Genomic DNA, 24,999 nt, shown 5'->3' with positions numbered 1-24,999 from the left:
TTACAATAAAATCCCGTCTATTTTTTTTTTTTTTTTTTTTTTGTACTTTACTAATATATTTTGAAAAATTCTTTAATTTTTAATATTATAATTATTTAAATTAAATAATACATTTTAGTAGTAAATTTATTTAAATATAGTTTTAATTATAGATATTTAAAATTTTCTATATAGATATATATATTATAGTAAATCATCAACAATATATAAATATATAAATATATAATAATTTATAAAATTTATATTAATTTATATAAATCAAAAGAATCATTAGATAAATCTTTAAAATATAGATTTTTTTTTACCATATTTGTAATGATTTTTGGATTGCGAAATTTTTTATTTAAATTGTTAATTATATAATAATATATTAAATATTTATATATATATAGATTATCTATTAATCTAGACTTAGTATACAAAAATGTTTTTTTAAAATTTATTAATTTAAAAATAGATACATTTTCTTTATATCTATTTTTTCTTAATTTGCAAAAAAAAAAAAAAAAATTAGAATGATTTTTTAATAGCCTTAAAATTGACTTTAATTTAATAGGGTTATTGGTATTAATTTTTTAATTAAATTTAATTATTTAGTAAATTTATAATTACATATTAATGATTTATTTAATGAGTTTACTTAAATTAATTTTATTTAATTTATTTATTTTTAAAATTTGTAAGTTTATTAAATTTTGTAATTTTTATAAGTTATTAAAATTAAAAAATCATTCTATTTTTATTTTACTAAAATGTAGTATTATTATATAATACTAATTATTTTAAAATTATGTAAAAGTTTAAAAATTTATGTATTAATATGAAAAAATTAAATAATATTTAATTTTCATTTTTATTTTTAAATGGAAATTATATTAATAGGGGTTTATTTTTGATTATTTTGGATTCTAGTGATTAAATAAAATTATTATAAATTTATTAAATTATAAAAAAAATAAAATTTTAAATAAATTATTATAAAGAGATTTATAAATAGTTTATTTTATATTAAATCATCTAATTAAATTTATAAAGTTTTATTTTGGCTTAAAAGTTTGTTATTAATTTGATTTATATGTAAATTTTTGTGTGAATATTTAATAATTTAAAAAATTATTAAATTTATTATAATCGCAGTAATTAATTTTATTAGTTAAAGAAATTTAGAAATAGCAATATTAAAGAGTATAGATTAAATTGGTGCCAGCAATCGCGGTTACACCAATTATACAAATGAATTTTTTTAGTAAAAGTTAAATTGGTTTAATTTAAATATAATTAAATTTATTAAGTGAAATTTTAAATTTAAAATTTTTATTAAGTGAATAATTGAAACTTGAAAATTTTAAATAAAAACTAGGATTAGATACCCTATTATTTAAAATGTAAATATAAATACTTAAGTAGTAATAGTTAAGTTCTTGAAACTTAAAAAATTTGGCGGTATTTTAGTCTATCCAGAGGAACCTGTTTTGTAATCGATAATCCACGATGGACCTTACTTAAGTTTGTAATCAGTTTATATACCGTCGTTATCAGAATATTTTATAAGAATATTAATATTCAATAATTTTTATTAAAATTTATATCAGATCAAGGTGTAGCTTATATTTAAGTAATAATGGGTTACAATAAATTTATTTAAACGGATAAAATTATGAAAAAATTTTTGAAGGTGGATTTGGTAGTAAAATTATAAAGATTAATAATTTGATTTTAGCTCTAAAATATGTACACATCGCCCGTCGCTCTTATTATTAAGGTAAGATAAGTCGTAACATAGTAGATGTACTGGAAAGTGTATCTAGAATGACAATTTAAAGCTTATTAAGTAAAGCATTTCATTTACATTGAAAAGATTTTTGTGCAAATCAATATAAATTGATTAGATTTTATTTATTAATTTTATTTATTTTATTTTAGAATATTAAAAATAATTATATAAGAAAAAGTTTTAGTATTGTTTAAAGAAAAAATAATTTTAATAATAGTTTAATAGTATTGTAAAAGAAAATTGAAATATTTTGAAAAATTTTTATTTTAAAAGAAAATTTAATTTATTGTACCTTGTGTATCAGCGTTTATTAAATAAAAAATATTTAAATATATTTTTCTCGATTTTAAAAGAGTTAATATAATATTAAAGTTAATGTAATAAAATTATTTTAAATATTATATTAGAAATGAAATGTTATTCGTTTTTAAAGGTATCTAGTTTTTCAAGAAATAAATTTAATTTAGAAATTATAAATTTATTTAAAAAATTTTTTAATTAAATAATTTATAATTTTAATATTTTATGGGATAAGCTATAAAATAAATTTTTAAAAATAATAAATAAATTTAAAATATATATGCTTAGAATTAGCAATTATTAAAAATTGTGTTATAATTTATTTTATAAATTAAATTATTTATTATATTTTAAATTTTTATTGAAATATTAATTTTAATTTTTTAAATTAAGAAATAATGATAGAATTAGTATATTTTATTGTAAAATAAATTTAAATGATAAGTTTAAGTAAAGAATTCGGCAAAAATAATATTCGCCTGTTTAACAAAAACATGTCTTTTTGAATTAAATTTAAAGTCTAACCTGCCCACTGAAAATTTTTAAATGGCCGCAGTATTTTAACTGTGCAAAGGTAGCATAATCATTAGTCTTTTAATTGAAGGCTGGAATGAATGGTTGGACGAAATATTAACTGTTTCATTTAAATTTTTTATAGAATTTTATTTTTTAGTCAAAAAGCTAAAATTTATTTAAAAGACGAGAAGACCCTATAAATCTTTATATTTTATTTATTTTAATTATAAAGATTATTTTTATTATTATAAATTAAAATATTTTATTGGGGTGATATTAAAATTTAAAAAACTTTTAATGATTAAAATCATTAATGTATGAATATTTGATCCATTAATAATGATTAAAAATTTAAGTTACTTTAGGGATAACAGCGTAATTTTTTTGGAGAGTTCATATCGATAAAAAAGATTGCGACCTCGATGTTGGATTAAGATATAATTTTGGGTGTAGCCGTTCAAATTTTAAGTCTGTTCGACTTTTAAATTCTTACATGATCTGAGTTCAAACCGGCGTAAGCCAGGTTGGTTTCTATCTTTAAAAATATATAATATTTTAGTACGAAAGGACCAAATATTAAAATAATTTTATTTTTATTTAGAATAATATTAATTAATATAACTATTTTGGCAGATTAGTGCAATAAATTTAGAATTTATTTATGTAATATTTATTACAAATAGTACTTGTTTTATATAGAATTGATTATATCTTTAGTAGGGAGTTTATTATTAATTATTTGTGTATTAGTTAGAGTAGCTTTTTTAACTTTATTGGAACGAAAAGTTTTAGGTTATATCCAAATTCGTAAGGGTCCTAATAAAGTTGGTTTAATAGGAATTCCTCAACCTTTTTGTGATGCAATTAAATTATTTACAAAAGAACAAACTTATCCATTATTATCTAATTATTTAAGATATTATATTTCGCCTATTTTGTCTTTATTTTTATCTTTAGTGGTTTGAATATGTATACCATTTTTTGTAAAATTATACTCTTTTAATTTGGGAGGGTTATTTTTTTTATGTTGTACTAGATTAGGAGTTTATACAGTTATAGTAGCTGGGTGATCTTCTAATTCAAATTATGCTTTATTAGGGGGTTTACGGGCTGTTGCTCAAACTATTTCTTATGAAGTTAGTTTAGCTTTAATTTTATTATCTTTTGTATTTTTAATTGGGGGGTATAATTTTTTATATTTTTATTATTATCAAACTTATATTTGATTTTTATTTATTTTATTTCCTATAGCTTTGGTTTGGTTAACAATTTCTTTAGCTGAAACTAATCGAACACCTTTTGACTTTGCTGAAGGGGAATCTGAATTAGTATCAGGGTTTAATGTTGAGTATAGAAGAGGAGGATTTGCATTAATTTTTTTAGCTGAGTATGCAAGAATTTTATTTATAAGTATATTATTTTGTGTAATTTTTTTAGGATGCGATGTGTTTAATTTATTATTTTATTTAAAATTAATATTAATTTCATTTATTTTTATTTGGGTTCGAGGTACTTTACCTCGGTTTCGTTATGATAAATTAATATATTTGGCATGAAAGTGTTTTTTATCTTTTTCATTAAATTATTTAATATTTTTTATTGGTTTAAAAATTTTATTGTTTTCTTTATTATTGTGAATTAAAATTAGTAATTTATTAAGTTAATAGAAAGTAAGATTTCTATCTTATGTTTTCAAAACATATGCTTATTCAAGCTCATTAACTAATTTAAAAGATTATCTCATCATTTATTTACTAAAGGGTTAATAATATAGTATAAAAAATAAACAACGGTTAAAATTTGTCCAATTAAAACATAAGGTTCTTCTACAGGGCGGGCTCCAATTCAAGTTAATAAAATTACTGTTACTACTATAATTCAAAATAAAATCTGATTAATTGGGTAAAATTGAATACCTCGGAATTTTCTTAGGTTATAAAATGGAAGAATTATTAAAATTGCAATTGAAAGAACTAAAGCAATTACTCCTCCTAATTTATTGGGAATAGATCGAAGAATTGCGTAAGCGAATAGAAAATATCATTCTGGTTGAATGTGAGCTGGTGTTACTAATGGGTTAGCTGGGATAAAATTATCTGGATCTCCCAATAAATTAGGATTAATTAAAATTAAAGAAATTAGTAAAAAAATTATAATAATAAATCCGACAATGTCTTTGTAGGTAAAATATGGATGAAATGGGATTTTATCTCTATTTGAATTTAATCCAATTGGGTTATTTGATCCTGTTTGATGAAGGAATAATAAATGAATTAAAGTTATTGCTAATACAATAAAAGGTAAAATAAAGTGGAATGTAAAAAATCGAGTTAAAGTTGCATTATCAACAGCAAATCCTCCTCAAACTCATTGTACAAGATCAATTCCAAGATAAGGTACTGCTGATAATAAATTTGTAATAACTGTTGCTCCTCAAAAAGATATTTGTCCTCATGGTAATACATAACCTATAAAAGCAGTTCCTATTACTAAAAATAAAATAATTACTCCAATTATTCATGTAGGTGTAAATAAATAAGATCCGTAGTAAATTCCTCGTCCTACATGTAAATAAATACAAATAAAGAAAAAAGAAGCACCGTTAGCGTGTATTGTTCGTAATAATCATCCGTAATTTACATCACGACAAATATGATTAACTCTATTAAAAGCTAAATTTACATCTGCGGTGTAGTGTATGGCTAAAAATAATCCAGTTAAAATTTGGATAATTAAACATAATCCTAATAAAGATCCAAAATTTCATCATCTTGAAATATTAATAGGTGCAGGAAGATCAACTAAAGCATTGTTAGCAATTTTAAATAAAGGGTGGGAGGTTCGTAAAGGTTTGTTCATTAATTTATAATTCGTAATGGTCCTTTAAATATTTTAGTAATTTTTACAATAACAATCAAGGTAATTAATAAATAATTTATTAAAAGAATTGTAATTAAGTTGGTAGGAAAGTTATAAAGTTTATTTAATGATAACGAATTTTCTATAAAATAAGAATAATTTGATGAAATTGATTCTATTTCATTATTTAATAAAAAAAATCTAATTGAATTTTTGTCGATAAAAAAAATTAAAATTAAAGATGTAAAAAATAGAGAAATTGAAATTATTGTTAATTTAATTGATAAATTAAATATTTCATTAGAAGCTAAAGATGTGACATAAATAAATAAAACTAATATACCTCCTAGAAAAATTAAAAATAAAATATATGAGAATCAAAATGTTTTTGTTATTAATCCTGTAATTAGAGAAATTAAAATTGTTTGGATTAAAAGTGTTAATCCTATGGCTAATGGGTGAATTATATTTATAAAAATAATTGAAGTTAAGAAAATTAAAGAATATAAAATTATTTGAAGAATTTCAAGAGGTAGTTTATATAAAATATTAATTTTGGGGATTAATGAAAAAGAAATTCTTTTCTCTTGAAGTTTTAAAAGAATTAATCTTATTTTTGATTTACAAGACCAATGTTTTTATTAAACTATTAAAACTAATGATTATAATTTTGTACTGAAGTTTACCAATGATTTTATTTATTTGTGGGTTATTTTGTTTTGTTTCTAACCGAAAACATTTGTTATCAATACTTTTAAGTCTTGAATTTATTGTTTTAATTTTATTTTTTATATTATTTATTTATTTAAATATAGTAAATTATGAAAGTTATTTTAGTATAATATTTTTAACTTTTAGAGTTTGTGAAGGTGCTTTAGGTTTATCTATTTTAGTGTCAATAATTCGAACACATGGGAATGATTATTTTCAATCTTTTAGAATTATATAATGTTAAAATTAATTTTTTTTTTAGTATTTTTATTACCTCTTTGTTTTATTAATAATATATTTTGAATGGTGCAGGTTTTATTATTTTTTATTAGTTTTTTATTTTTATTAATAAATAATTTTATAAATTATTGAATAAATATTTCTTATTTTTTAGGATGTGATATACTTTCTTATGGGTTAGTTTTATTGAGTTTATGAATTTGTTCTTTAATATTAATAGCAAGAGAAAGAGTTTATAAATACAATAATTATAAAAATTTATTTTTATTAAATGTTGTTATATTATTATTATTACTTGTTTTAACATTTAGAAGAATAAGTTTATTTATATTTTATTTATTTTTTGAAAGAAGTTTAATTCCAACTTTATTTTTAATTTTAGGTTGAGGGTATCAGCCTGAACGATTGCAAGCTGGTATTTATTTATTATTTTATACTTTATTAGTTTCTTTACCTATATTAATTGGAATTTTTTACTTAATAAATAAAATAGGAACAATAAATTTTTATTTAATAAATAATTTTATATTTAATTATGATTTGCTATATTTTTGTTTAGTATGTGCTTTTTTAGTAAAAATACCAATATTTTTAGTTCATTTGTGGTTACCTAAGGCTCATGTTGAAGCTCCTGTATCTGGTTCTATAATTTTAGCTGGAATTATATTAAAATTAGGGGGTTATGGTATGTTACGAGTTTTATCAATTTTACAAATAATAAATCTAAAGTATAGATTTATTTGAATTAGAATTAGATTAGTTGGAGGAGTTTTAGTTAGATTTGTTTGTTTACGTCAAACTGATTTAAAGGCTTTAATTGCTTATTCTTCAGTAGCTCATATAGGGATTGTTCTAGCAGGGCTTTTAACTATGTCTTATTGAGGTTTATGTGGATCTTATAGATTAATAATTGCTCATGGACTTTGTTCTTCTGGGTTATTTTGTTTAGCTAATGTATCTTATGAACGATTAGGGAGACGAAGTTTATTAATTAATAAGGGACTTTTAAATTTTATACCTGCTATAGCTTTATGGTGATTTTTATTGAGATCAGCAAATATAGCAGCCCCTCCTACATTAAATTTATTAGGTGAAATTTCTTTATTAAATAGAATTGTTTCATGGTCTTGAGTTTCTATAATTATACTTTCTTTATTATCTTTTTTTAGAGCTGCTTATACTTTATATTTATATTCATTTAGTCAACATGGAAAAATTTTTTCTGGAGTTTATTCTTTTAGAAGAGGTAAAATTCGTGAATATTTATTAATATTATTACATTGGTTACCTTTAAATATATTAATTATAAAAAGAGATATATGTTTATTGTGATTATATTTAAATAGTTTAAAAAAAATACTAATTTGTGGTGTTAGTGATATGAATAATTCATTTTAGATCGTGAAATATTTGTCAATTTGTAGAATTAGATTTTTAAATTTAATTTCTATTAGAATAACATGTTTTTTTTGTAGTCTTTATTTTTTATTAAATAATTTAGTATATTTTATTGAATGAGAAGTAGTTTCCTTAAATTCTATATCAATTACTATAACTTTTTTATTTGATTGAATAAGTTTATTATTTATGTCTTTTGTGTTAATAATTTCTTCTTTAGTAATTTTTTACAGAAAAGAATATATAAGAGGAGATGTTAATATTAATCGTTTTATTATATTAGTTTTAATATTTGTTTTATCTATGATATTATTAATTATTAGACCTAATTTAGTAAGAATTTTATTAGGATGAGATGGATTAGGATTAGTTTCGTATTGTTTAGTTATTTATTTTCAAAATATTAAGTCTTATAATGCTGGTATATTAACAGCTTTATCAAATCGAATTGGGGATGTAGCTTTATTATTAGCTATTGCATGAATATTAAATTATGGAAGATGAAATTATATTTTTTATTTAGAAGTTATGCAAAATGAATTTGAAATAATATTAATTGGATCTTTAGTAATATTAGCTGCTATAACTAAAAGTGCACAAATTCCATTTTCTTCTTGATTGCCAGCTGCTATAGCTGCGCCAACTCCAGTGTCTGCTTTAGTTCATTCGTCTACATTGGTAACTGCAGGAGTGTATTTATTAATTCGGTTTAATATTTTATTGAGAAATTCTTGAATAGGACAATTTTTACTTTTATTGTCAGGTTTAACTATATTTATAGCAGGTTTAGGAGCTAATTTTGAATTTGATTTAAAAAAAATTATTGCTTTATCTACTTTAAGTCAATTAGGGCTAATAATAAGAATTTTATCAATAGGTTTTTATAAATTAGCTATATTTCATTTATTAACTCATGCTTTATTTAAAGCTTTATTATTTATATGTGCAGGAGCAATTATCCATAATATAAATAATTCTCAGGACATTCGTTTAATGGGGGGTTTAAGAATTCACATACCTTTAACTTCAGCTTGTTTTAATGTATCAAATTTAGCTTTATGTGGGATACCTTTTTTAGCTGGGTTTTATTCAAAAGATATAATTTTAGAAATTGTTATAATTAGAAATATTAATATATTTTCTTTCTTTTTATATTTTTTTTCAACTGGATTAACGGTTTGTTACTCATTTCGGTTAGTTTATTATTCTATAACAGGAGATTTAAATTGTAGTAGTTTGAATGTATTAAATGATGAAGGTTGAGTTATATTACGAGGAATAATAGGTTTATTGGTTATAAGAATTATTGGGGGTAGAATATTAAATTGATTAATCTTTCCTGTGCCTTATATAATTTGTTTACCTTTTTTTTTAAAATTATTAACTTTATTTGTTTGTATTTTTGGAGGTTTATTTGGTTATTTAATTTCAGTAAGAAATTTATATACAATTAATAAATCAATAATTTTATACAATTTAACAAATTTTATAGGTTCAATATGATTTATACCTTACATTAGAACTTATGGAGTTATTTTTTATCCTTTAAATTATGGTCAAATTGTTAGTAAAAGTTTTGATCAAGGTTGATCAGAATATTTTGGAGGTCAACATTTATACCAAAAATTATTAAATTATTCTCAAACTTTATTTTTAATTCATAATAATAATTTAAAAATTTATTTAATATTATTTGTATTTTGAATTTTAATTTTAGTAAATTTTTTATTATTTTTATATTTAAATAGCTTATATTTAGAGTACAACACTGAAGATGTTGGGGAGATTATTTAATCTTTAAATATAGTGAATTTATTTTAGTAATTTATAAAAATAATAAAATTTTATTTTTACAATGAAAATGTAAAGTTTTATTTTAAACTATATAAATAGAAGTATAAATGGAATTTAACCATTAAAAGAAAAAAGTTAGCAGCTTTTACTTGATCACCATACTTCCTTAATTGGAGTAAAAGCTCAATTCTATCATTAACAGTGATAAGCCTCTAATTTGGCTTCAATTAAAGAATAAGGGTAAAATTACCTAAAATTAGGTCGAAACTAAATGCAATAAATCGCTTCATATTCAAAAATTGTTATAAGGTAGATTGAAATATCAATACTTTTTAAATGCAAATCAAATGTTATAATTAACTACAACCCTATTATTAATTAAGAAGATCAATTTAATATACCTTGATTTCATTCATGGTATAGTCCAATTAATAAAATAAAAATAAAAATTATTGAAGTTGTTGATCAAATTATTAAATTTGAAAATTTAAAAATAATGATTATAGGGAGAATTAAAGCAATTTCAACATCAAAAATTAAAAAAATAATTGTGATTAAAAAAAATCGCAAAGAAAATGGTAACCGAGAAGATGATTTTGGGTCAAATCCACATTCAAAAGGAGATCTTTTTTCTCGGTCAACTAAGGTTTTTTTAGATAAAATTGAAGCTAAAATTATAACAATAAAAGAAATTATTATAATTACTGTGGCGATAAAAAGAATTGAAAAAATTATCAATACTATTAATAATAGACCTTATGATTGGAAGTCATATATACTTTTATACTATATTGATATAATAAATTTATTAACCTCCTCATCAGTAAATTGTGATATATAAAAATAATCAAACTACATCGACAAAATGTCAATATCATGCTGCTGCTTCAAAGCCAAAATGATGGGCTTTAGAAAAGTGATTATTTAAATGTCGTAATAAACAAATTAATAAGAATGTTGTTCCAATAAGAACATGAATCCCATGAAATCCTGTAGCTATAAAAAATGTTGAACCATAAACTGAATCTGCAATTGTAAATGGAGCTTCAATATATTCATAGGCTTGAAGTATTGTAAAGTAAATTCCTAAAAGAACAGTAAAAAATAGCCCTTGAGTAGTTTGTGAATGGTTTCCTTCCATTAATCTATGATGAGCTCATGTTACGGTAACTCCTGATGTTAATAAAATTGCAGTATTTAAAAGAGGAATTTGAAAAGGGTTAAAAGAAATAATTCCAGCAGGTGGTCATGATGCTCCTAATTCAATTGCTGGGGATAAACTTCTGTGAAAAAATGCTCAAAAAAAACTTACAAAAAATAAAACTTCTGATAAAATAAATAAAATTATACCTCATCGTAAACCAATAGTTACAGGGTAAGTATGTAATCCTTGATAAGTTCCTTCTCGAGATACATCTCGTCATCATTGATAAACAGTTAAGATAGTAATAATATTTCCTAAAAAAAATAATGATGTATCATATTGATGAAATCACTTAATTATTCCTGAAACAGTTGTTATTGCACCAATTGCTCCTGTTAATGGTCATGGTCTGTAATCAACTAAATGAAATGGATGATTTGAATGTGTAGACATTTATTTTATATACTTATATATTTGTATATATATATATATATAAATAAATAAATTAATTAACTTCTCTAGAATAAAGTGTTCTTAAAACAGCAAATACATAAGATTGAATTATAGCTACAGCAGATTCAAGAACTAATAAAGCAATTTGAGCTATTAATAAAAAAGTGACTAATATGTAAGATATAGAGGGTCCTGTGTTTCCTAATAAAGTTAATAATAAATGACCTGCAATTATATTAGCAGTTAATCGAACTGCTAAAGTTCCTGGTCGAATTACATTTCTAATTGTTTCAATACAAACTATAAAAGGTATAAGAATTGCTGGGGTTCCTTGAGGCACGAGGTGGGCAAATATATGTTGAGTGTGGTTAATTCACCCATAAATTATAAAAGATAATCATAGAGGTAAAGCTAATGAAAGAGTTAATGTTAAATGACTTGTTCTTGTAAAAATATAAGGAAACAAACCTATAAAATTATTGAAAAGAATAAGAGAAAATAAAGAAATAAAAATAAATGTTGAACCGTTATGACCTGAGGGTCCTAAAAGAGTTTTAAATTCTTTATGTAAAGTTGATAAAATTGTATTTCAAAAAATATTATAACGAGAAGGTATTAATCAATAAATAGAAGGAATTATTAAAAGACCTAAAAATGTTCTTATTCAATTTATTGATAAACCGAAAATTGCTGATGGGTCGAATACAGAAAATAAATTTGTTATCATTTTCAGTTTATTGAATTTAAATTAATATTTTTTAATTCATTTGATTTAGGGGAAGAAGGTATATAAGCATAATAATTTATTGAGCAAAATAAAATAAAAGTAATAGAAAAAATAAAAAATAAAGTTAATCATTTAATTGGAGCTATTTGTGGGATTAAAAAATATTAATAATTTAATAATTTTAGTTTGACATACTAATGTTATAATTTTAACTAATTTTTTAGTTCATTAGAAGTAAGTGCTAATTTACTATAAAATGGTTTAAGAGACCAGTACTTGCTTTCAGTCATCTAATGAAGAATTTACATTATTAGAAATTCATTTAATAAAATAATTTACAGGAACTCTTTCAATTACAATTGGTATAAAACTATGGTTAGCTCCACAAATTTCTGAACATTGACCATAAAATAATCCTGGACGGTTAATGAAAAAATTAGTTTGGTTTAATCGTCCTGGGGTTCCATCAACTTTTACTCCTAAAGCTGGGATTGTTCATGAATGAATTACATCAGCTGCTGTTACTAAAATTCGAATTTGAGAATTTATTGGTAAAACAATTCGGTTATCTACATCTAGTAAACGAAACCCATCATTTGAAATTTCATTTGTAGGAATTATATATGAATCAAATTCAACATTATTGAAATCTGAATATTCATAACTTCAGTATCATTGATGACCAATTCTTTTTAAAGTTACTGAAGGTTCATTAATTTCGTCTAATAAATATAATAAACGTAAAGATGGGAATGCAATAAATAATAAAATAATAGCAGGTAAAATTGTTCAAATTATTTCAATTAATTGCCCGTGTAATAAAAAACGATTAATGTAATTATTAAAGAATAATATAAATATTAAATATCCAACTAAAACAGTAATCATTACTAAAATCAGTAATGCATGATCATGAAAAAAAATTAATTGTTCTATTAAAGGAGAAGCTCTATCTTGAAGACCTAAATTAGCTCATGTTGACATTTATTTTCTAATAAAAGTAAAAATTCTTTATATATGGAGCTTAAATCCATTGCACTAATCTGCCATATTAGAAATTAATTAGTTAATAAAGGTAATTCAGAATAGCTATGTTCAGCAGGAGGAGTATTTTGGTATCATTCAATTGAAGAATTTAGTTGAATTGGGTAAATAACTTGACGTTGGGACACTAAACTTTCTCAAATAATATAGAAAAAAAATAAAATTCCCAATAAAGAAATTGATGATCCAATAGTTGAAATTACATTTCATGTAGTATAAGCATCTGGATAATCAGAATATCGACGTGGCATTCCCGCTAAACCTAAGAAATGTTGAGGGAAAAATGTTAAATTTACTCCAATAAATATAATAATAAATTGACTTTTTAATCACTTATTATTTATAGTTAATCCTGTAAATAAAGGGTATCAATGTACAAATCCAGCTATAATTGCGAATACTGCCCCTATTGATAATACATAATGAAAATGAGCAACTACATAGTATGTGTCATGTAAAATAATGTCAACAGATGAATTTGCTAAAACAACTCCGGTTAATCCTCCAACTGTGAATAAAAATACAAATCCTAAAGCTCATAAAATGGCTGGTGAATAGGAAAGTTGTGTTCCGTGAAGTGTAGCAAGTCAACTAAAAATTTTAATACCTGTAGGCACAGCAATAATTATAGTTGCTGATGTAAAATAAGCTCGTGTATCTACGTCTATCCCAACTGTGAATATATGGTGGGCTCATACAATAAATCCTAATAATCCAATAGCTAATATTGCATAAATTATCCCTAAAGATCCAAAAGTTTCCTTTTTACCTGATTCTTGACTAATAATATGAGAAATTATTCCAAATCCTGGTAAAATTAAAATATAAACTTCTGGATGACCAAAAAATCAAAATAAATGTTGGTATAAAATTGGATCCCCTCCACCAGCTGGGTCAAAGAATGAAGTATTAAGATTTCGGTCTGTTAATAATATTGTAATAGCTCCTGCTAAAACAGGAAGAGATAAAAGAAGTAAAAGAGCTGTAATTACAACGGATCAAACAAATAAAGGTATACGGTCTAAAGTAATTCCTGAAGATCGTATATTAATTACTGTTGTAATAAAATTTACAGCTCCTAAAATTGAAGAAATTCCTGCTAAATGTAAAGAGAAAATAGCTAAATCTACAGAAGCTCCTCCATGAGCAATTCCTGCTGATAATGGAGGGTAAACTGTTCACCCTGTTCCAGCTCCGTTTTCAACTATTCTTCTAACTAATAATAATGATAAAGCGGGGGGTAAAAGTCAAAATCTTATATTATTTATTCGTGGGAAAGCTATATCAGGAGCTCCTAATATTAAAGGTACAAGTCAATTTCCAAATCCTCCAATTATAATTGGTATAACTATAAAAAAAATCATAATAAAAGCATGAGCTGTAACAATTACATTATAAATTTGGTCATCACCAATTAAAGCTCCTGGATGTCCTAATTCAGCTCGAATTAAAATTCTTAAAGATGTTCCAACTATTCCTGCTCAAGCACCGAAAATAAAATATAATGTTCCAATATCTTTATGATTTGTTGAAAATAATCATTGTCGCGATTAAGTGGCTGAAGTTAGGCGATAGATTGTAAATCTATTTATAAGAAATTTTCTTCTTAATCAATTGATTAGTAAAATTATAAATCGGTCTTATAGTCAATAATGACATCAAACTGCAATTTTGAAGGAGTAATAAATTACTAAGGCTTAAAGGATTTCCTATATTTACAGCTTTGAAGGCTATGAGTTTCATTTAACTTAAAGCCTTTAACCTAAAATATAGAATAAAATATTGAAATTATAAATAATCCAAAAATTGACAAAAATGTACAAATCAAGTATAGTTTTATACTAAAATTATTGATTTGGGTGCTAATAACTCAGTTATTTTCGTAATAATTTAGCATAAATGCTGAATAACAAATTCGTAAATAAAAAAATAATGTGATTAAAGTTGATATTAATAAAATTATTAATTGAAAATATTGGTTACAAAAAGTTAATTGTTGAATTACAATTCATTTTGGTAAAAATCCTAAAAATGGAGGTAATCCACCTAAAGATAAAAAATTTATAAATAAAGTAAATTTTATAACTTTTCTTTGTATAAATCATGAAAATAATTGGTTTAAATGAAATAATTTGAAAATATTAAATATAAAAGTTAAAATAAATGATAAAAAAGAATAAAATAAAAAATAAATTATTCAAACTGATTCATTAATTATTAACGCTCTTAGTATTCAACCTAAATGATTAATAGAAGAAAAAGCTATAAGTTTTCGTAAAGAAGTTTGGTTTAAACCTCCAATTGCTCCAATAATTACTGAAAGAATTACTCTAATAAGTAATAAATTTTTTAAATTTAAATAAGAAATTAATATTAAAGGAGCAATTTTTTGCCATGTTATTAAAAGAAGAGCATTTATTCAAGTTAATCCTTCTATTAAATTGGGGAATCAAAAATGAAAAGGGGCGGCTCCTCTTTTTAACAATAAAGTTGATAAAATAATTATTGAAGTAAATGAGTTATTAATTTCAATTGTTATTCTATTATTTAACATTAATAAAATCACTGAAAACAGTAAAACAGTTGAAGCTAAAGCTTGGGTTAAAAAATATTTTAAAGAAGCTTCTGTTGATTTAAAATTATTATTATCTCTTATTAGGGGAATAAAAGATAACAAATTAATTTCTAAACCTATTCATGCTCCTAACCAAGAATTAGAGGTTACTGTAATTAATGTTCCAATAATTATTATTGTAATAAATAAAATTTTTGAAGAATTATTAAAAATTAAAAAGAAAAGGATTAAAACCTTTATAAATGGGGTATGAACCCAGTAGCTTAGTTAGCTTATCTTTTTATATTTTGGTGTACGATGCACAAAAGTTTTTGATACTTTTAGTAATAGTTTAATTCTATTAAATATAAAATCCTTCAAAAAATAACAATAAAATCAATCAATGAATGTAGAATCCTACATAATTTACCCTATCAAGATAACCCTTTTATCAGGCAATTCATTTACAATAAAATCCCGTCTATTTTTTTTTTTTTTTTTTTTTGTACTTTACTAATATATTTTGAAAAATTCTTTAATTTTTAATATTATAATTATTTAAATTAAATAATACATTTTAGTAGTAAATTTATTTAAATATAGTTTTAATTATAGATATTTAAAATTTTCTATATAGATATATATATTATAGTAAATCATCAACAATATATAAATATATAAATATATAATAATTTATAAAATTTATATTAATTTATATAAATCAAAAGAATCATTAGATAAATCTTTAAAATATAGATTTTTTTTTACCATATTTGTAATGATTTTTGGATTGCGAAATTTTTTATTTAAATTGTTAATTATATAATAATATATTAAATATTTATATATATATAGATTATCTATTAATCTAGACTTAGTATACAAAAATGTTTTTTTAAAATTTATTAATTTAAAAATAGATACATTTTCTTTATATCTATTTTTTCTTAATTTGCAAAAAAAAAAAAAAAAATTAGAATGATTTTTTAATAGCCTTAAAATTGACTTTAATTTAATAGGGTTATTGGTATTAATTTTTTAATTAAATTTAATTATTTAGTAAATTTATAATTACATATTAATGATTTATTTAATGAGTTTACTTAAATTAATTTTATTTAATTTATTTATTTTTAAAATTTGTAAGTTTATTAAATTTTGTAATTTTTATAAGTTATTAAAATTAAAAAATCATTCTATTTTTATTTTACTAAAATGTAGTATTATTATATAATACTAATTATTTTAAAATTATGTAAAAGTTTAAAAATTTATGTATTAATATGAAAAAATTAAATAATATTTAATTTTCATTTTTATTTTTAAATGGAAATTATATTAATAGGGGTTTATTTTTGATTATTTTGGATTCTAGTGATTAAATAAAATTATTATAAATTTATTAAATTATAAAAAAAATAAAATTTTAAATAAATTATTATAAAGAGATTTATAAATAGTTTATTTTATATTAAATCATCTAATTAAATTTATAAAGTTTTATTTTGGCTTAAAAGTTTGTTATTAATTTGATTTATATGTAAATTTTTGTGTGAATATTTAATAATTTAAAAAATTATTAAATTTATTATAATCGCAGTAATTAATTTTATTAGTTAAAGAAATTTAGAAATAGCAATATTAAAGAGTATAGATTAAATTGGTGCCAGCAATCGCGGTTACACCAATTATACAAATGAATTTTTTTAGTAAAAGTTAAATTGGTTTAATTTAAATATAATTAAATTTATTAAGTGAAATTTTAAATTTAAAATTTTTATTAAGTGAATAATTGAAACTTGAAAATTTTAAATAAAAACTAGGATTAGATACCCTATTATTTAAAATGTAAATATAAATACTTAAGTAGTAATAGTTAAGTTCTTGAAACTTAAAAAATTTGGCGGTATTTTAGTCTATCCAGAGGAACCTGTTTTGTAATCGATAATCCACGATGGACCTTACTTAAGTTTGTAATCAGTTTATATACCGTCGTTATCAGAATATTTTATAAGAATATTAATATTCAATAATTTTTATTAAAATTTATATCAGATCAAGGTGTAGCTTATATTTAAGTAATAATGGGTTACAATAAATTTATTTAAACGGATAAAATTATGAAAAAATTTTGAAGGTGGATTTGGTAGTAAAATTATAAAGATTAATAATTTGATTTTAGCTCTAAAATATGTACACATCGCCCGTCGCTCTTATTATTAAGGTAAGATAAGTCGTAACATAGTAGATGTACTGGAAAGTGTATCTAGAATGACAATTTAAAGCTTATTAAGTAAAGCATTTCATTTACATTGAAAAGATTTTTGTGCAAATCAATATAAATTGATTAGATTTTATTTATTAATTTTATTTATTTTATTTTAGAATATTAAAAATAATTATATAAGAAAAAGTTTTAGTATTGTTTAAAGAAAAAATAATTTTAATAATAGTTTAATAGTATTGTAAAAGAAAATTGAAATATTTTGAAAAATTTTTATTTTAAAAGAAAATTTAATTTATTGTACCTTGTGTATCAGCGTTTATTAAATAAAAAATATTTAAATATATTTTTCTCGATTTTAAAAGAGTTAATATAATATTAAAGTTAATGTAATAAAATTATTTTAAATATTATATTAGAAATGAAATGTTATTCGTTTTTAAAGGTATCTAGTTTTTCAAGAAATAAATTTAATTTAGAAATTATAAATTTATTTAAAAAATTTTTTAATTAAATAATTTATAATTTTAATATTTTATGGGATAAGCTATAAAATAAATTTTTAAAAATAATAAATAAATTTAAAATATATATGCTTAGAATTAGCAATTATTAAAAATTGTGTTATAATTTATTTTATAAATTAAATTATTTATTATATTTTAAATTTTTATTGAAATATTAATTTTAATTTTTTAAATTAAGAAATAATGATAGAATTAGTATATTTTATTGTAAAATAAATTTAAATGATAAGTTTAAGTAAAGAATTCGGCAAAAATAATATTCGCCTGTTTAACAAAAACATGTCTTTTTGAATTAAATTTAAAGTCTAACCTGCCCACTGAAAATTTTTAAATGGCCGCAGTATTTTAACTGTGCAAAGGTAGCATAATCATTAGTCTTTTAATTGAAGGCTGGAATGAATGGTTGGACGAAATATTAACTGTTTCATTTAAATTTTTTATAGAATTTTATTTTTTAGTCAAAAAGCTAAAATTTATTTAAAAGACGAGAAGACCCTATAAATCTTTATATTTTATTTATTTTAATTATAAAGATTATTTTTATTATTATAAATTAAAATATTTTATTGGGGTGATATTAAAATTTAAAAAACTTTTAATGATTAAAATCATTAATGTATGAATATTTGATCCATTAATAATGATTAAAAATTTAAGTTACTTTAGGGATAACAGCGTAATTTTTTTGGAGAGTTCATATCGATAAAAAAGATTGCGACCTCGATGTTGGATTAAGATATAATTTTGGGTGTAGCCGTTCAAATTTTAAGTCTGTTCGACTTTTAAATTCTTACATGATCTGAGTTCAAACCGGCGTAAGCCAGGTTGGTTTCTATCTTTAAAAATATATAATATTTTAGTACGAAAGGACCAAATATTAAAATAATTTTATTTTTATTTAGAATAATATTAATTAATATAACTATTTTGGCAGATTAGTGCAATAAATTTAGAATTTATTTATGTAATATTTATTACAAATAGTACTTGTTTTATATAGAATTGATTATATCTTTAGTAGGGAGTTTATTATTAATTATTTGTGTATTAGTTAGAGTAGCTTTTTTAACTTTATTGGAACGAAAAGTTTTAGGTTATATCCAAATTCGTAAGGGTCCTAATAAAGTTGGTTTAATAGGAATTCCTCAACCTTTTTGTGATGCAATTAAATTATTTACAAAAGAACAAACTTATCCATTATTATCTAATTATTTAAGATATTATATTTCGCCTATTTTGTCTTTATTTTTATCTTTAGTGGTTTGAATATGTATACCATTTTTTGTAAAATTATACTCTTTTAATTTGGGAGGGTTATTTTTTTTATGTTGTACTAGATTAGGAGTTTATACAGTTATAGTAGCTGGGTGATCTTCTAATTCAAATTATGCTTTATTAGGGGGTTTACGGGCTGTTGCTCAAACTATTTCTTATGAAGTTAGTTTAGCTTTAATTTTATTATCTTTTGTATTTTTAATTGGGGGGTATAATTTTTTATATTTTTATTATTATCAAACTTATATTTGATTTTTATTTATTTTATTTCCTATAGCTTTGGTTTGGTTAACAATTTCTTTAGCTGAAACTAATCGAACACCTTTTGACTTTGCTGAAGGGGAATCTGAATTAGTATCAGGGTTTAATGTTGAGTATAGAAGAGGAGGATTTGCATTAATTTTTTTAGCTGAGTATGCAAGAATTTTATTTATAAGTATATTATTTTGTGTAATTTTTTTAGGATGCGATGTGTTTAATTTATTATTTTATTTAAAATTAATATTAATTTCATTTATTTTTATTTGGGTTCGAGGTACTTTACCTCGGTTTCGTTATGATAAATTAATATATTTGGCATGAAAGTGTTTTTTATCTTTTTCATTAAATTATTTAATATTTTTTATTGGTTTAAAAATTTTATTGTTTTCTTTATTATTGTGAATTAAAATTAGTAATTTATTAAGTTAATAGAAAGTAAGATTTCTATCTTATGTTTTCAAAACATATGCTTATTCAAGCTCATTAACTAATTTAAAAGATTATCTCATCATTTATTTACTAAAGGGTTAATAATATAGTATAAAAAATAAACAACGGTTAAAATTTGTCCAATTAAAACATAAGGTTCTTCTACAGGGCGGGCTCCAATTCAAGTTAATAAAATTACTGTTACTACTATAATTCAAAATAAAATCTGATTAATTGGGTAAAATTGAATACCTCGGAATTTTCTTAGGTTATAAAATGGAAGAATTATTAAAATTGCAATTGAAAGAACTAAAGCAATTACTCCTCCTAATTTATTGGGAATAGATCGAAGAATTGCGTAAGCGAATAGAAAATATCATTCTGGTTGAATGTGAGCTGGTGTTACTAATGGGTTAGCTGGGATAAAATTATCTGGATCTCCCAATAAATTAGGATTAATTAAAATTAAAGAAATTAGTAAAAAAATTATAATAATAAATCCGACAATGTCTTTGTAGGTAAAATATGGATGAAATGGGATTTTATCTCTATTTGAATTTAATCCAATTGGGTTATTTGATCCTGTTTGATGAAGGAATAATAAATGAATTAAAGTTATTGCTAATACAATAAAAGGTAAAATAAAGTGGAATGTAAAAAATCGAGTTAAAGTTGCATTATCAACAGCAAATCCTCCTCAAACTCATTGTACAAGATCAATTCCAAGATAAGGTACTGCTGATAATAAATTTGTAATAACTGTTGCTCCTCAAAAAGATATTTGTCCTCATGGTAATACATAACCTATAAAAGCAGTTCCTATTACTAAAAATAAAATAATTACTCCAATTATTCATGTAGGTGTAAATAAATAAGATCCGTAGTAAATTCCTCGTCCTACATGTAAATAAATACAAATAAAGAAAAAAGAAGCACCGTTAGCGTGTATTGTTCGTAATAATCATCCGTAATTTACATCACGACAAATATGATTAACTCTATTAAAAGCTAAATTTACATCTGCGGTGTAGTGTATGGCTAAAAATAATCCAGTTAAAATTTGGATAATTAAACATAATCCTAATAAAGATCCAAAATTTCATCATCTTGAAATATTAATAGGTGCAGGAAGATCAACTAAAGCATTGTTAGCAATTTTAAATAAAGGGTGGGAGGTTCGTAAAGGTTTGTTCATTAATTTATAATTCGTAATGGTCCTTTAAATATTTTAGTAATTTTTACAATAACAATCAAGGTAATTAATAAATAATTTATTAAAAGAATTGTAATTAAGTTGGTAGGAAAGTTATAAAGTTTATTTAATGATAACGAATTTTCTATAAAATAAGAATAATTTGATGAAATTGATTCTATTTCATTATTTAATAAAAAAAATCTAATTGAATTTTTGTCGATAAAAAAAATTAAAATTAAAGATGTAAAAAATAGAGAAATTGAAATTATTGTTAATTTAATTGATAAATTAAATATTTCATTAGAAGCTAAAGATGTGACATAAATAAATAAAACTAATATACCTCCTAGAAAAATTAAAAATAAAATATATGAGAATCAAAATGTTTTTGTTATTAATCCTGTAATTAGAGAAATTAAAATTGTTTGGATTAAAAGTGTTAATCCTATGGCTAATGGGTGAATTATATTTATAAAAATAATTGAAGTTAAGAAAATTAAAGAATATAAAATTATTTGAAGAATTTCAAGAGGTAGTTTATATAAAATATTAATTTTGGGGATTAATGAAAAAGAAATTCTTTTCTCTTGAAGTTTTAAAAGAATTAATCTTATTTTTGATTTACAAGACCAATGTTTTTATTAAACTATTAAAACTAATGATTATAATTTTGTACTGAAGTTTACCAATGATTTTATTTATTTGTGGGTTATTTTGTTTTGTTTCTAACCGAAAACATTTGTTATCAATACTTTTAAGTCTTGAATTTATTGTTTTAATTTTATTTTTTATATTATTTATTTATTTAAATATAGTAAATTATGAAAGTTATTTTAGTATAATATTTTTAACTTTTAGAGTTTGTGAAGGTGCTTTAGGTTTATCTATTTTAGTGTCAATAATTCGAACACATGGGAATGATTATTTTCAATCTTTTAGAATTATATAATGTTAAAATTAATTTTTTTTTTAGTATTTTTATTACCTCTTTGTTTTATTAATAATATATTTTGAATGGTGCAGGTTTTATTATTTTTTATTAGTTTTTTATTTTTATTAATAAATAATTTTATAAATTATTGAATAAATATTTCTTATTTTTTAGGATGTGATATACTTTCTTATGGGTTAGTTTTATTGAGTTTATGAATTTGTTCTTTAATATTAATAGCAAGAGAAAGAGTTTATAAATACAATAATTATAAAAATTTATTTTTATTAAATGTTGTTATATTATTATTATTACTTGTTTTAACATTTAGAAGAATAAGTTTATTTATATTTTATTTATTTTTTGAAAGAAGTTTAATTCCAACTTTATTTTTAATTTTAGGTTGAGGGTATCAGCCTGAACGATTGCAAGCTGGTATTTATTTATTATTTTATACTTTATTAGTTTCTTTACCTATATTAATTGGAATTTTTTACTTAATAAATAAAATAGGAACAATAAATTTTTATTTAATAAATAATTTTATATTTAATTATGATTTGCTATATTTTTGTTTAGTATGTGCTTTTTTAGTAAAAATACCAATATTTTTAGTTCATTTGTGGTTACCTAAGGCTCATGTTGAAGCTCCTGTATCTGGTTCTATAATTTTAGCTGGAATTATATTAAAATTAGGGGGTTATGGTATGTTACGAGTTTTATCAATTTTACAAATAATAAATCTAAAGTATAGATTTATTTGAATTAGAATTAGATTAGTTGGAGGAGTTTTAGTTAGATTTGTTTGTTTACGTCAAACTGATTTAAAGGCTTTAATTGCTTATTCTTCAGTAGCTCATATAGGGATTGTTCTAGCAGGGCTTTTAACTATGTCTTATTGAGGTTTATGTGGATCTTATAGATTAATAATTGCTCATGGACTTTGTTCTTCTGGGTTATTTTGTTTAGCTAATGTATCTTATGAACGATTAGGGAGACGAAGTTTATTAATTAATAAGGGACTTTTAAATTTTATACCTGCTATAGCTTTATGGTGATTTTTATTGAGATCAGCAAATATAGCAGCCCCTCCTACATTAAATTTATTAGGTGAAATTTCTTTATTAAATAGAATTGTTTCATGGTCTTGAGTTTCTATAATTATACTTTCTTTATTATCTTTTTTTAGAGCTGCTTATACTTTATATTTATATTCATTTAGTCAACATGGAAAAATTTTTTCTGGAGTTTATTCTTTTAGAAGAGGTAAAATTCGTGAATATTTATTAATATTATTACATTGGTTACCTTTAAATATATTAATTATAAAAAGAGATATATGTTTATTGTGATTATATTTAAATAGTTTAAAAAAAATACTAATTTGTGGTGTTAGTGATATGAATAATTCATTTTAGATCGTGAAATATTTGTCAATTTGTAGAATTAGATTTTTAAATTTAATTTCTATTAGAATAACATGTTTTTTTTGTAGTCTTTATTTTTTATTAAATAATTTAGTATATTTTATTGAATGAGAAGTAGTTTCCTTAAATTCTATATCAATTACTATAACTTTTTTATTTGATTGAATAAGTTTATTATTTATGTCTTTTGTGTTAATAATTTCTTCTTTAGTAATTTTTTACAGAAAAGAATATATAAGAGGAGATGTTAATATTAATCGTTTTATTATATTAGTTTTAATATTTGTTTTATCTATGATATTATTAATTATTAGACCTAATTTAGTAAGAATTTTATTAGGATGAGATGGATTAGGATTAGTTTCGTATTGTTTAGTTATTTATTTTCAAAATATTAAGTCTTATAATGCTGGTATATTAACAGCTTTATCAAATCGAATTGGGGATGTAGCTTTATTATTAGCTATTGCATGAATATTAAATTATGGAAGATGAAATTATATTTTTTATTTAGAAGTTATGCAAAATGAATTTGAAATAATATTAATTGGATCTTTAGTAATATTAGCTGCTATAACTAAAAGTGCACAAATTCCATTTTCTTCTTGATTGCCAGCTGCTATAGCTGCGCCAACTCCAGTGTCTGCTTTAGTTCATTCGTCTACATTGGTAACTGCAGGAGTGTATTTATTAATTCGGTTTAATATTTTATTGAGAAATTCTTGAATAGGACAATTTTTACTTTTATTGTCAGGTTTAACTATATTTATAGCAGGTTTAGGAGCTAATTTTGAATTTGATTTAAAAAAAATTATTGCTTTATCTACTTTAAGTCAATTAGGGCTAATAATAAGAATTTTATCAATAGGTTTTTATAAATTAGCTATATTTCATTTATTAACTCATGCTTTATTTAAAGCTTTATTATTTATATGTGCAGGAGCAATTATCCATAATATAAATAATTCTCAGGACATTCGTTTAATGGGGGGTTTAAGAATTCACATACCTTTAACTTCAGCTTGTTTTAATGTATCAAATTTAGCTTTATGTGGGATACCTTTTTTAGCTGGGTTTTATTCAAAAGATATAATTTTAGAAATTGTTATAATTAGAAATATTAATATATTTTCTTTCTTTTTATATTTTTTTTCAACTGGATTAACGGTTTGTTACTCATTTCGGTTAGTTTATTATTCTATAACAGGAGATTTAA

The 24,999-nt window shown here is 21.7% G+C and overlaps 1 pseudogene across 1 annotated transcript; it reads right to left on the bottom strand.

Moving 5' to 3' along the window:
* Positions 1-2,982: 2,982 nt before the first annotated feature.
* LOC138911543 (NADH-ubiquinone oxidoreductase chain 2-like) lies at positions 2,983-15,978 on the bottom strand (annotated as a pseudogene). The gene is made up of 2 exons (XR_011417245.1): positions 15,959-15,978; positions 2,983-15,797 (listed from the first exon to the last, which is right to left on the bottom strand). The product of XR_011417245.1 is annotated as an NADH-ubiquinone oxidoreductase chain 2-like (transcript).
* Between the last annotated feature and the right edge of the window lie 9,021 nt (positions 15,979-24,999).

The sequence above is a fragment of the Drosophila virilis genome, unplaced genomic scaffold (genome assembly GCF_030788295.1).
Source record: "Drosophila virilis strain 15010-1051.87 unplaced genomic scaffold, Dvir_AGI_RSII-ME tig00001534, whole genome shotgun sequence".
Classification (NCBI taxonomy): domain Eukaryota; kingdom Metazoa; phylum Arthropoda; class Insecta; order Diptera; family Drosophilidae; genus Drosophila; species Drosophila virilis.
The sequence above is the reverse complement of the archived record's forward strand: the minus strand, read 5'-3'. Positions and strand labels throughout refer to the sequence as shown.